General features: G+C 34.4%; 1 long non-coding RNA gene across 1 annotated transcript; it reads right to left on the reverse strand.

Moving 5' to 3' along the window:
* Nucleotides 1-963: 963 nt before the first annotated feature.
* Nucleotides 964-1,995, reverse strand: LOC128281723 (uncharacterized). Its single transcript, XR_008271986.1, has 2 exons — nt 1,923-1,995; nt 964-1,151 (listed from the first exon to the last, which is right to left on the reverse strand). It is a non-coding gene; the product is annotated as an uncharacterized LOC128281723 (long non-coding RNA).
* Between the last annotated feature and the right edge of the window lie 11,570 nt (nt 1,996-13,565).

Here is a 13,565-nt window from a genome sequence, read left to right on the forward strand (position 1 = left end):
ACTTGAGACTAGGTTACCTTAATAGTGATAGTACATTCAGCCTTGAAGCATTAATCGAATATTGGTTAAGGTTTTGATATTTTGAACAAGGATAGTTGTGAAATAGAGTGAAAACCATTAAATTATACACATAAGTGTCCAGCAAGAAAATTAAACTACTAAATGTATTTATTCTAGATCAAGACATCAAAGGGGGAGAATCAAACAAAGGCAATGTAACGCCCCCACACCCGAGACCATCGCCGGAGTCAAGTATGAGGTGTTACTAAGCTTAGTTTAACATTTTTAGAACTTTGGATTATTTGTTTCTACATTCACAGCTTTTAAGCTACTTGCGTCACAGTCACAAGAAAAATCATATCTCGAGTTAAAAAACTCAAAATTAAGATCCGTAAATTTTCCCTGAATCTAGACTCATATATCTATCTACTAATTTTTTTCTAGAATTTTTGGTTGGGCCAATTAGTACAGTTTATTAGTTAAAGTTACCCCTGTTTCAGGACTCGACTGGTCTGACCTCTATTTACTACGAACCACATTTCTATCTGTAAAAAATTAATATAACTATGAGGTTTGTTTCTACTAAAACTAGACTAAATAAGGATTCTTAGGATATAAAATACACCACCTAATTATATCTTTACAATTTATGGTGAATTTCTAAAGTAGGAACAGGGGATTCAGAAACTGCTATGACTCTATTTCACTAAAATTCAAATATCTTCTAACATATACTTCCTTTACTTGTTTCATTTGTTTCATGTGAAACTAGACATAATAAGATTCAATTTGATATGTAGTTAACCACCAAATTCAATTTCTATGATTTTTAGTAAATTTTCAAACTCGCGTTAGTGTTGCTGTGGTATTCTGTTTATGGTAAATTTCATCCTTTTTATGAGTTTTTATGCACTAAGTATCTTAATAGTTTTCCTTAACATCAAACATAATCTAAACTAACCATTTTCATAATTTATCATTATCAAGCATTTCCTCAACCATTTCACAACCATACCATAAGATCATTTACACAAAATGGGTATATTGCTATACATGCCATACTTAAATTTACAAGCCATTTACCAAAAGTCTTCTGGATAGTGTGACTGAGCCTTCGACCTATCCCGACTCCTGAGCTGGCTTGTCCAAAACTACAATGAGTAAGAAGGAGGGAGTAAGCATAAATGCTTAGTAAGTTCATATGCAAATAATAAGTAACATAACAAACAGTCATACCAATCAACATTAGCATGTATCACTAAAACACATATCACATTTTTAATCATTTTTCATCATCTTATTACCTTATCGTGGTTGTATCAATACTAAACCCGAGGGTTAAATACATACCTGTCCAAAATATCCATTTCACATCACTTACCAATACATCTCTTTACATCTCGAATATTCCTCCATTTGAGTAGAACTTTACCCGTTGAACACATCGGAATATAATTCGGATACATGGATAACTTGCACATAAGTGCCATATATGCAATCAAGCAATCATGTAACCCGCCCATAAGCGAACTCGGACTCAACTCAACGAGTTCGGATGCCTAGTTACATCTCACGAACTCGGACTCAACTCAACGAGTTCGGACATTTGCATCCATAAGTGAACTCGGACTCAACTCAACGAGTTCGGATGCTCAACCATCCTAGTGACATGTCACTTGTATCCTAATCTATTCCTAAGGTTCAAACGGGATTTTTCTCGAACACTTATCCTTGCCATCTTCCGTAGAATGCCAAATCAATACTCAGTAACAATTATATTTAACAAGTAGTTCACATAATTTACATATTATTTGAAATTAACCACAAAGCATACATTTCATAATGAAATTCAGCATAACACATAATTAATATCAATAACTTAAAAATAAAAATTATGCTACATTATTTACACATGAACTTACCTTGGTACCAAAATACAAAGATTTTGCAATTTAGTCCACAATCTTTTCTTTTCCTCGATTGAGGTCGATTCCATGTCTTTCTTGATCTAAAATAACACATTTAGCTTATTTAATACTCACATTATCAAATTAATCCTTAACCCAAATTTTGGCAAAATTACAATTTTACCCTAAACTTTTGCATATTTACATTTTTGCCCCTAGGCTCTGGATTAAACTTTATTCCTTATTCTTATGTTTTACAACATGCTGATCACTTTTCTCTTCTATGGCAACATCAAATTCTCACTCTAACATGTACTTGTGACTATTAGGTATTTTTACCGATTAAGCCCTTTTACTCGTTTTTGCTTAAAATCGAGTAGTACAAGTTGTCTAACATAATTTAAAACCTCATATTCTATCATAAAACATCAAAATACACAAATTTCACCTATGGGTATTTTTCCAAATATAAACCCTAGGTTAAATTATTGCTAACATAAGCTTTATCGAGTTACCGGGATCTCAAAAACGTAAAGAACATTAAAAACGGGACTTGGAATCACTTACTATGGAGCTTGGAAGCTTGAAAAAAACCCTAGCTATGGAGAACCCTTGAAATTTCGGCCTAATGAAGAATATGGACAAAAATTGGCTTTTAATTTTGTTTTTAATTCATTTTAATAACTAAATGACCAAAATACCCTTACTACTAATCTTTCCAAAAATTCCTTCCATGTCCTAATTTTGTCCATGAACTTAAAATTGGTCAAATTGCTATTTAAGACCTCCTCATTAATATTCCAAAACAATTTCATACTAAAAACTTCTAGAATGCAAGTTTTGCAACTTATTCGATTTAGTCCCTACTTTCAATTTAAGCACTTTAGGCATAGAATTTCATCACGAAATTTTCACACAATCATGCAATCATATCATAAACATCAAAATCATTGTAAAATAATTATTTCTATCTCAGATTTGTGGTCACGAAACCACTATTCCGATTAAGCCTTAATTCAGGATATTACAACTAAGCAAAGATAATCGAGTAGTCGATTGGGAATCATTTCATCCAATGTAAGGTAAGTCCTTAAGCACTCCTGTGAGGTTGATTAGCTTGTATATAAATAATATTAGTGAATCATAAAAGGGATTCCTTTCGTTAGGAGTTCTCTTGGAATAATTTTCCTATTTATTAATATGACCATATGTGCTATTTAAATTAAGTAAATTTCCTTATCAAAATGAGTTAACATATGGCACTATGTGTGCGGAATTAAGTAGCACTATGTGTGCCGATTTGGGTGTTGAGGTATAAGAGAAAATCCAATGCCTTGAGTGTGCGGTGTACTATGGCACTATGTGTGCGAGTGTGACGAGCACTATGTGTGCAAATTCGATTAATAATATAAAATGAGCGTGAAAGAACGAAGTGGTAGAACTAGTAACTAAAGTATCGAACTTGAGGCATGTCTTGAGTAGGTACAAATTTATCTAGTGCATCAAAATTCCATGCTTTGAGGATCGGGTCTAAATCAATTGGGTTGTTTTGGTGTTTGATTTGATTGTAGGACTTGGCATGAGATTGAATTGAAATTCTAAGAAATGATAGCATAGCTCGGTATAGTTGGAGTAACTGATTTTTTTTGCATTATTTGCTTCTCTTATGATCTCTTATAATTATACGGTATGTAATGCTTATGACTTCTTGAGTTATATACTCATTGGTGTGTTTATTTGTCACTTATTTAGGTTCCTTTGATCCATTTTTGTGTGCTCGGGATCACCGTCAAGTCATCGCAGCAGCTTGCAACTTTTGGTATCTTCTTCTTAGTTGGTCTAAGAGAACATTTCGCATGTATAGGCTATTATGTTTTGTTTGAACTTTGGTATGTATACTTTTAGCCATGCGAAAATGGCATAAATGTTAAGTTGAATTGGGTCGTATGATACTTAGTTATAAGTAATGCTTAAAGTCTATTTAATTATTATGCCGTTTGTCATGGCTAATCATTTCGATGTTACACTCATGATATGGTTATTGAGTAGTAAGGAAATGCTTGGTAATGATTAGCCTTGGGTATGGCTAGTCATGATCATACTTGGTGATATGCATGCTAAATTACTCTAATAGTAGAGGCAGACAGCAGTGGTGTTGTGAAATTGAAAAATCACTAAAAATAGTAGAAATGGAATTAAATAATGGATAAATTATGGAATTGAAGCTTGATGAGTCTATTTTTACATGGAAGAAGTAAAACAAGTATGTGAGCTATACTGTATGAGATATTTAAAATCTTGTGAAATAGGACCAGAACAATTTCTGGATCCCCTGTCCCGAATTTATAAATTCACCATAAATTCTACAAAGATAATTAGAAGTCATAATTTATATGTATAGATTCCTTATTGAGTCTACTTTTATTAGGGACAAACAGAATAGTCATTGAATCTCTGTACAGAGAGATATCTGGTTCGTAATACACAGAGGTCGGAGTAGTTGAACCCTGAAACAGGGGGGACTTTAACTAATAAACTGTACTAATTGGATTGACTAAAAATTCTAGAAAAAAATTTGTAGATGTACACATGAGTCTAGTTTCATGGAAAATTTATGGAACTGGTTTTCAAGTTTTGTAACTCGAGATATGATTTTTAAGGTGGCAGTGACACAGTTGGCCAGCTTGTCTGGAAATGGTAAAATGAACTGTATAAATAAATGAGTTAAGTTCGTTCACACTTCGTGTCCGACTCCGGCAACGGTCTCGGGTACGGGGTGTTACAAAATTGATTCAAATGAAATTTAGTTAAGTTTGACTTCGAATGTGTAAACATATTGATAGAAGTGTAAATTAAAATGAATATGTGATCTTGTGCATAGACATTTATTTATCCTTATGAATGCTATTTCTTTTGTGTTTTTGTTTCAAATGATTTCCTTACTTATAAGCTTACTAAGCATCGAAACGCTTACTCTGTTGCTTAAATTCTCTGTATTATAGATTTTGTTCGTCAGCTATCGGACTCGGAAGTGTCAAAGTCGAAGTCATCCACACTATCTAAGCCCCTTTTTGGTACTCTTTTAGTTGAACTTTGATAATGGCATGTATAGGACTGACCTTTGTTGTTAATTAAGTATCTTTTGGTAATGTATATATTCGTATAGCCATGCGAAAATGGCTTATATATTTTGAGTATAGCATTATAATCATTTTGTATATATGGTCTTATGATATGGTTATTGAGTGGTATGGAAATGCTTGGTAATGATTAGCCATTGGAATGGCTAATCATGATCATATTTGGTGCTATGTATGTCAAATTGCTAGCTAATCCATGGAAACCATGAAATAGGTAAAATTTATCACAAAATAGATTCAGACAGCAATAGTGACGTGAATTTGAAAAATCACTAAAAATCGTAGAAATGGAATTAATTAATGAATAAGTTATGGAATCGAAGCTTGATGAGTCTATTTTCATATGGAAGAAACAAAATAGGTATATGAGCTATATTTTATGAGATGTTTAAATTTTTTTGAAACAGGGCCAGAGCAATTTCTGGATCCCCTATTATGACTTTGGAAATTCACCATAAATTTTGAAAAGATAATTAAAAGTCATGATTTATATGTACAGATTCATTATTGAGTCTATTTTTATTAGAGACAAACGGCATAGTCATTGAAGCTCTATACAGGGAGATATCTAATTCGTAATACACAGAGGTCAGAGTAGTCGAACCCTGAAATAGGGGAGACTTTAACTAATAAACTGTACTAATTGGCCTGACCAAAAATTCTAGAAAAACATTAGCAGATAGATGTATGAGTTTAGTTTCAGGAAAAATTTACGGAATTGGATTTCGAGTTTTGGAACTCGAGATATGATTTTTAAAACGACTGTGATGCAGTTAGCCAGCTTGTCTGGAAAATTTTAAAATGAATTGTATGAGCTGTTTCAGTAATGAATTAAGTCCGTTAGCACCTCATGTTCGATTCCGACAACGGTCTCGGGTACGGGGTGTTACAGTTATAGAATGGCATTTTGGTACCAAATGGTTTGTGGTTTGGTAAGTAAATTTTATAGTATGTATTGATGCAAATCTAGTTGGAAGTTAGTTGATCATTTTGACCAAAATGAGTACATGGTTATACATATTTACATGTTGTCATTTGAGGTGCCTATGGGCATATTGGTTGTATGTTATTATACATTGTGTATATAGCTTGATTTTGCATTATTTTGGTGCCTTGTTATGGCTTGTATATATATACAAATGACATGGGTGAGAAAAATGGCTTATAATATGGCCTATTTTCGTCTACACAGGCTGAGACACGGGCATGTGTCTCAGCCCTATGTGGCACACGGCTAGGCGACATGACCATGTGTCCCCTATAGCTTTCAAAGGGTTGCAAGTTAGGGTGTTACACGGCTTGGCATACAGGCATGTGGGGTTACTTCGAAGAGTACACGGCCTAGCGCACAGGCATGTGACTTGGCCATGTGACCCAAGTTAGTGAGTTATACGGGCACGAACACAGTCTAGGACATATTCGTGTGTCCCTACTTCGAATGCCCACATAGCCTCAGACACGGGCATGTCTCCTGGCTGTGTGACCCTTGCAGTGTTGAAAATTTCCACTAATTTCTGAAATATTCTCTATGTTTTCGTTTTAGTCCCAACTTATTTCTAACGTGTTTTTAGGGCATCGAGGGCTTGTTTAAGGGACAATATGTATGTTTTGGACTGGCTTTATTATGATCATTGATATGATTTAAAATGTTTGAAAATTGTGTTCAATTAAAGTGAAATTTTTGGTAATGCTCCATAACCTTATTTTGGCAACGGATATGGGTTAGGGGTATTACATTTATTGGTATCAGAGCTACAATTTAGTCAATTATTGGACTGAACGTAGCATATACGAGTCTAGCTATAGATGTCATTATATAACCTATGATACTGTGATATCTCCTGACCGTTTTAAAACATGTTTTCATATAGCAATGACATCCAACCAAGCTAACTTCGATGAAGTAGAAAGCAACACTCAAGCCTCCATTCATAGAGTAGAATCGAGCAGTACAAGGCCTATATCTGAAGGCTGGAGAGATAAGGCTAAGGAAGCCTTCTTTCAGATGATGAGTGAATGGTTCACTGAGTTCGTATGGATGAACCCGACTGCGCAACAACCTCCATCCCCTCTTGCTCCCGAACCGGTCCTCATTATTCCTCAAGGTATGGAACCATTACGTACTAGTAAGCTGCCTGTTGATAATATACGTAAGAACGGTGTAACATCCTGAATTAGGGCCTAGTTGGAATAGTGGTTTCGGGATCACAAATTCGACGTAAGAAAGTTTATTTTTATTATATTTTTATGGTCTACAATTTCACAGAATAATTTCGTGAAAATCTCATTCGAAAATTTTGACGTTTGGGCACTTAATTTAGTCAAAAGGACTAAATTGTAAAAAGTGCAAAAGTTGAGTTCTACATGTTAGAGGTGTCTAATTGTTATGAAATTTTAAATTGGAGGTCCTTAAATGATAATTAGACCATTGGTTAATTGTTGGACAAAAATAGACACGGAATGGGTGAAATAGAATATTTTTAAGTTAGCGGCATTTTGGTAATCTAATAATTAAAAGAATTAAAAAGGGAAAATAAGCCAAAATTTTCCATCTTCTTCTTGTCCAGCCGAATCTACCATGGAAGCCATGGCTAGGGTTTGGTTCAAGCTTCCAAGCTCATTTGTAAGTGATCCCGAGCCCTGTTTTTAATGTTCTTTACATTTTTGAAGTCCCAGTAACTCGATTTACCTATTTCTACCATTATTTTGAGCTAGGGTTCATGTTTAAAAATTTACTCATGAGTGATATGCATGTGTTTTGATGTCTAATGATAGAAAATGAATGTTGGGTGTTAAATAAACGACTTTTGTTAAGTGATTTTTGGTGAAAATGCTTAAAAGAACCGTTTTGTCAAAGTTATAAAATTTGTCATAAAAGTGTGATTTAGTGGAAATTGGGGGCTGCTATAGTTATGACGACTAGGCTTAAAATGCAAGGAAATTGAATAAAAATAATTTTACGAGCCTATGGGTCAAAGTGTAAATAAGTGAAAGTTTAGGGGTAAAAATGTAAATTTGTAAAAGTATGATTTTTGGGTCAATTTGAATAATGTGAATAATAAATGAGCTATATTTGAAAAGTTAGATCAAGAAAACTGAGATTTGGGCTTAAATTGGGAAAGTTTAATATTATGGACTAAATTGGAATAGTTGGCCGTAATTGCTTTTGAGGTAAGTTCGTGTGACAATAATAATGCAATGTTATACTTGAATTGTAATGTTAAATTACTATTACATGAGTTGTATGAATTACTACACGGTTGTACCTAACGAGGATTCGACAAGTAAGTTCATGTAACTCGAATGTATACTTTTAACATTTAAAATGTATGCTCTTTGATGTTATGAAATTTTGATAATCATGGTATAATAATTCATGTTATATGTTATATGAATGTAATGATGAAAAGTGGACTAAAATTCCCAGTTGAATGAAAAGGATGTCCGATGGATTTCCCTAAAAAGAATTGATGGTAAAAAGGATTTAGCTTGGACGAGTGTTCCTTAGGTGATCTAGCCTCCCGAAGAATATGTGTTTAAATGGATTTAGCCAGGACGGGTAATCCCAACTAGGACTTGAATTTAGCCTGGACTGGTAATTCAGATCCGAGCTCATTAGAGTAATTGTTGTATAGGGGATTTAGCCTGGACTGGTAATCTCACTGTAAGGATTGAGGTTTGTGGGAGTGCGTTCGTTGAAAAGGTCACTAACATGAATTGACGATAAATGATTTAGTATGTTATAAGTGTACTATGGAATATCCATCGAGAATTCGAAGAATTCAACGGGATTAATATAGGAAACGGAATTGGAATGCTTGTAATGATGAGCTCGTCTAAGACCATTATTATCATGTTTTGTTATGTGACTAACTTGGATGATTAAGTATGCCATGGGAACTAACGATGTTTATTTTAAGCTCTATTATGTAATTGAGTATGGGATCCATGAAAGGTGAGTTCATGATTAGTTGAAAATGATCATATGATAGTGATCATTATATTGCACTAAAATAGTTTTGGACAGTAGCAGTCATCCGATTTTGAAAATCCACCAAAAATGGTGGAAATCGAATTAAAGGTTGAATTAAATATGAAATTAAATCTTTCTGAGTCTAGTTTCATATAAAGGAAACTTTGTAAGCAAAAGAATTTCATATTATGAGATATTTGAATTTTTGTGAGACTGAGTCAGAATGAGTTCAGAATCCCCAATTTTGAATTGGGAAAATCACTTGAAATTGTACAAAAATAATTATTGGTTAGAATTAATAATAATAATTCTTTAACAAGTCTATTTTCAAGAGAAATAGACGGGAACATTATCTGAATCCCGTACTAAGAGATAAATAAATTTTAGTGAAGAAAGGTCGAAGTTATTAAACCGAAAAATAGAGGAGAATTTAAAGAATAAACTGGACTTATTGGATAGACCAAAAATTCTGAAAATTTTATGGTTAAAAGATATGTGAGTCTAGTTTTAGGGAAAATTATCGGATCTTAATTTGGAGTTTTTTAGCTCTAGATATAAATAATTTAGTAACTATGTCTCGAGAAAATAGCATGACCAGAATATATGTAAAATTGTAATTATGGTTGCATTACCTTGAGAAGCATGTTGGCATATTGCTTATTATTTTAATATGGACTTACTAAGTGTAAAGATTACTCCCTCCTTTTCATTTATTTAGTGTTTTCAGGTTAGCTCGAGGTTGGAGATCGTCGGAGGTAGCATCACACTATCAAGCCATTACCTTTGGAGTATTGGCATATGTGTATTAAACACCTTCCAGTGAGTGGCATGTATAGGGACTTAGTTTTTATGATAGATGTTGTTATGATTAGCCAAATGTATTGGCTTATATTGATTCATTGTATATAGCCATGAGATGTGGCTTATAATGATTGTGGCTTGCAAGCCTAGCTATCCATGATAAATTCTAATGCTTCTGATGCGATAATGTGTTTATGCTTGTGGGACATGCATGATTGGTGTTAAGATATGGGTGTATGATAAATGCTTCATGACCAATCAAAATGGTTATAGCCATGAAGTAATTGTATGGTATAAAAATAAGACAATGATGATTGAACATGAATGCTTAATGTTTAAATAAGGTCACTTGACAAGGTCCATGAATATGGATAATTGTGTCTAGACTTGATATTATATGAGTATGTGAAACTTGTGAATGATAGCATGTTAAAGTTAAGAATACACCTTAGTGAAGTATGCTAAATCATTAAAATGATGCCATGATGTATAACTTTGATGTGCATAAAGATGTGAGGGATTAATGGTAACAAAAGGCTTGGAAAATAGCCTAAGTGTTAGCCACATGGGTAGAGACACAGCTATGTGTCTCAGCCGTGTGGATGACACGGCCTAGCACACGGGTGTGTGGCTTGGCCGCGTGGTTAAATTTTTTTTGCTAACGTCATAGTCAAAGAGTTACACGGCCTAAGGACACAAGCGTGCCCTGGGTACAGAGGCGTGTCCCTGTGCCCACACGAGCATGTGACTCTGTTTCTTGGAAAATTTTCCTAAGTTTTCCCAAATCCTTCTAAAGTATCCAGTCTAGTCCCTAACCACTCTCAAAGTACATTTAGGGCCTCGTAGGCCCGTTTAAGGGACATCATGCATATGTATGAATATTTTTAAAACGAATAAAATTTTATGGCTTGGATTTGCATGTGTATTTACAACGATGTCCTGTAATGCCTTGTACCCTATTCCAGCCTTTGATACGGGTAAGGGGTGTTACATACAAGGCTGAAGAATTTAGAGCTACTGCTGAAGATGATCCCGAGAGAGTAGAATTTTGGTTATAAAATACAATAAAGGTTTTCGACGAACTATCTTATTTACCAACTGAATGTTTTAAGTGTGCAATATCTTCATTGAAAGATTTAGCTTATCAATGGTGGGATACGTTAATTTCTGTTGTGCCAAGAGAGCATATAACCATGGAATTCTTTCAAACCGAATTCTGAAAAAAGTAAATTAGTCAGAGGTTTCTAGATTAGAAATTTTAAAGAATTTCTTGAGCTTAAACAGAGCCATATGTCTGTATCAGAGTATGAGTGGGAATTTGTCAAACTAAGTAAATATGCCCGTGAATGTATTCCAACCGAGACTACCTTGTGTAAACTGAGACTACCATGTGTAAGAGTGTAAACTGAGACTGCCATGTGTAAGAGGTTCGACAAAGGATTGAATAAAGATATAAAGCTTCTAGTCGGAATTCTTAAGTTAAAAGAATTTGTTGTCTTAATTGATCGAGTACACAAAGCCGAAGAACTAAGTAAAGAGAAAAGACATGTTGATTTTGAAGCTAGAGATTCGAGAAAGAGATTGACAGGAAAGTCATATCAGTCGGCATCAAAAAGATTAAAAGAACATCACAACCGTTCTACAGCTTCAGTGGGGTATTCTAGTAGAGACAGAGGTAACCGACATTCTAGCCCTAAGCCTTAGGCTACATCTATAGCAAGTGTGGGTAGTGTCGGAGATGTCAGACCCGAGTGCAAGCACTGTAAAAGATCACATCATAGTGAGTGTCGGGTGAAGAACAAATCATGCTTCAGGTGTGGTTCCTTTGAGCATTGTCTTCATGATTTCCTAGAGAAATCCGAGAAAGAAAAAGCTCAAACCAAGAGGCTGAGCAACGCTGCTGCGAGAGGTAGGCCACCTCTTAATCCCAGAAATGTGAGTGGTAGTCATGGTTTAATGAAAGACTCTGCAGTGGGATCCAAGGCATGAGCACCAACTAGGGCTTATACTATTCGCACACAAGATGATGCTTCTGCACCAGATGTTATTATTGGTACTTTCTCTATTTTTGATACTGATGTTACTGCTTTGATTGATCTGGGATCAACCTATTTGTATGTTTGCACAAAATTAGTATCTAGTAAGAATTTACCTATTACGTCCACTAAATTTTTGGTTAAAGTATCGAACCCCTTAGGTCAGTATGTGCTAGTTGATAAAGTTTGTAAGAATTGTCCTTTGATGACTCGAGGTTACAATTTTTTGGCTAATTTGATGCTATTACAGTTTGATGAATTTGATGTGATTTTGGGCATGGATTGGCTAACTCTACACGTCGCTATTGTAAACTGTAGACAAAATCTTATTGTATTGAAGTATCACAATGATTAGACTCTTCGTATTGAAGCAGATAGCCTAAGTGGGTTGCCTATTGTTATTTCAGCTATGTCAGCATAGAAATATGTGAGAAAATGTTGCGACACTTACCTTGCTTATGTATTGGATTCTAAAGCATCTAAACTGAAGCTTGAGTCAGTGTCAGTGGTTTGTGAGTATTTTGATGTATTTCCGAAGGGGTTACCTAGATTACCGCTGATCTGAGAGGTTGAGTTTGCTATTGAACTAGTACCGGGAACATCACCAATATTGATAGCACCTTACAGAATGGCTCCTACCAAATTAAAAAGTTGAAGCACAGCTGCAAAAATTGATAGATAGAGGTTTTGCTCGACTCAGTTTCTCACCTTGGTGTGCAACGGTTCTATTCGTTAAGAAAAAGAACAAATCGATGAGATTTTGTATTGATTACCGTAAACTTAACAAGGTTACAATCAAGAATAAAAATCCACTTCCTTGAATTGATGATCTATTTGATAAGTTGAAAGGTGCCACTGTATTTTTGAAGATTGATCTTCATTTTGGCTACTATAAGCTACGAGTTAAAGATGCGAATGTACCAAAAACTGCATTCAGAACAAGGTATGAACACTGTGAATTTCTTATGATGCCATTTGGTTTAACTAATTCACCTGCTGTATTTATGGATTTGATGAACAAAATTTTTAGACAGTATTTAGATAGATTTGTTGTAGTATTTATTAATGATATTCTGATTTATTCATGAGTCTGAGTATGCTGAGCACTTGAGAATTGTGTTACAAACCCTGCGAGATAAACAACTAATTGCAAAATTTAGCAAATGTGAGTTTTGACTCCAAGAAGTCAGTTTTCTGGGACATATAGTATCGACTGAAAGCATTAGAGTGGATCCAAATAAAATTTCAGCAATTGTTGACTGGAAACCACCAGAAAATGTATCCAAAGTTAGAAGTTTTCTGGGATTATCTAGTTATTACTGAAGATTTGTCAAAGGATTCTCTATGATAGCTACACTAATGACACGACTATTATAGAAAGATGTGAAATTTGAATGGTCTGAGAAGTGTCAGCAAAATTTTAATCAATTGAAAGCACTGTTGATCGAGGCACCAGTTTTGGTTTGGCCTGAATCGGGTAAAGAATTTGTAATTTTCAGTGCTGCATCTTTGAATGGTTTAGGCTATGTTTTGATCTAATAAGGCAAAGTGATAGCCTATGCTTCCAGACAGTTAAAGTAGCATGAAAAGAATTATTTTACACATGATTTAGAGTTGACAGCTCTTGTGTTTGCGTTGAAAATTTGGTGACACCACTTGTTCGGTGAAAAATGTCATATTTACTGATCACAAGAGTTTGAAGTATCTA

This window comes from Gossypium arboreum, chromosome 10 (assembly GCF_025698485.1).
Source record: "Gossypium arboreum isolate Shixiya-1 chromosome 10, ASM2569848v2, whole genome shotgun sequence".
NCBI lineage: Eukaryota > Viridiplantae > Streptophyta > Magnoliopsida > Malvales > Malvaceae > Gossypium > Gossypium arboreum.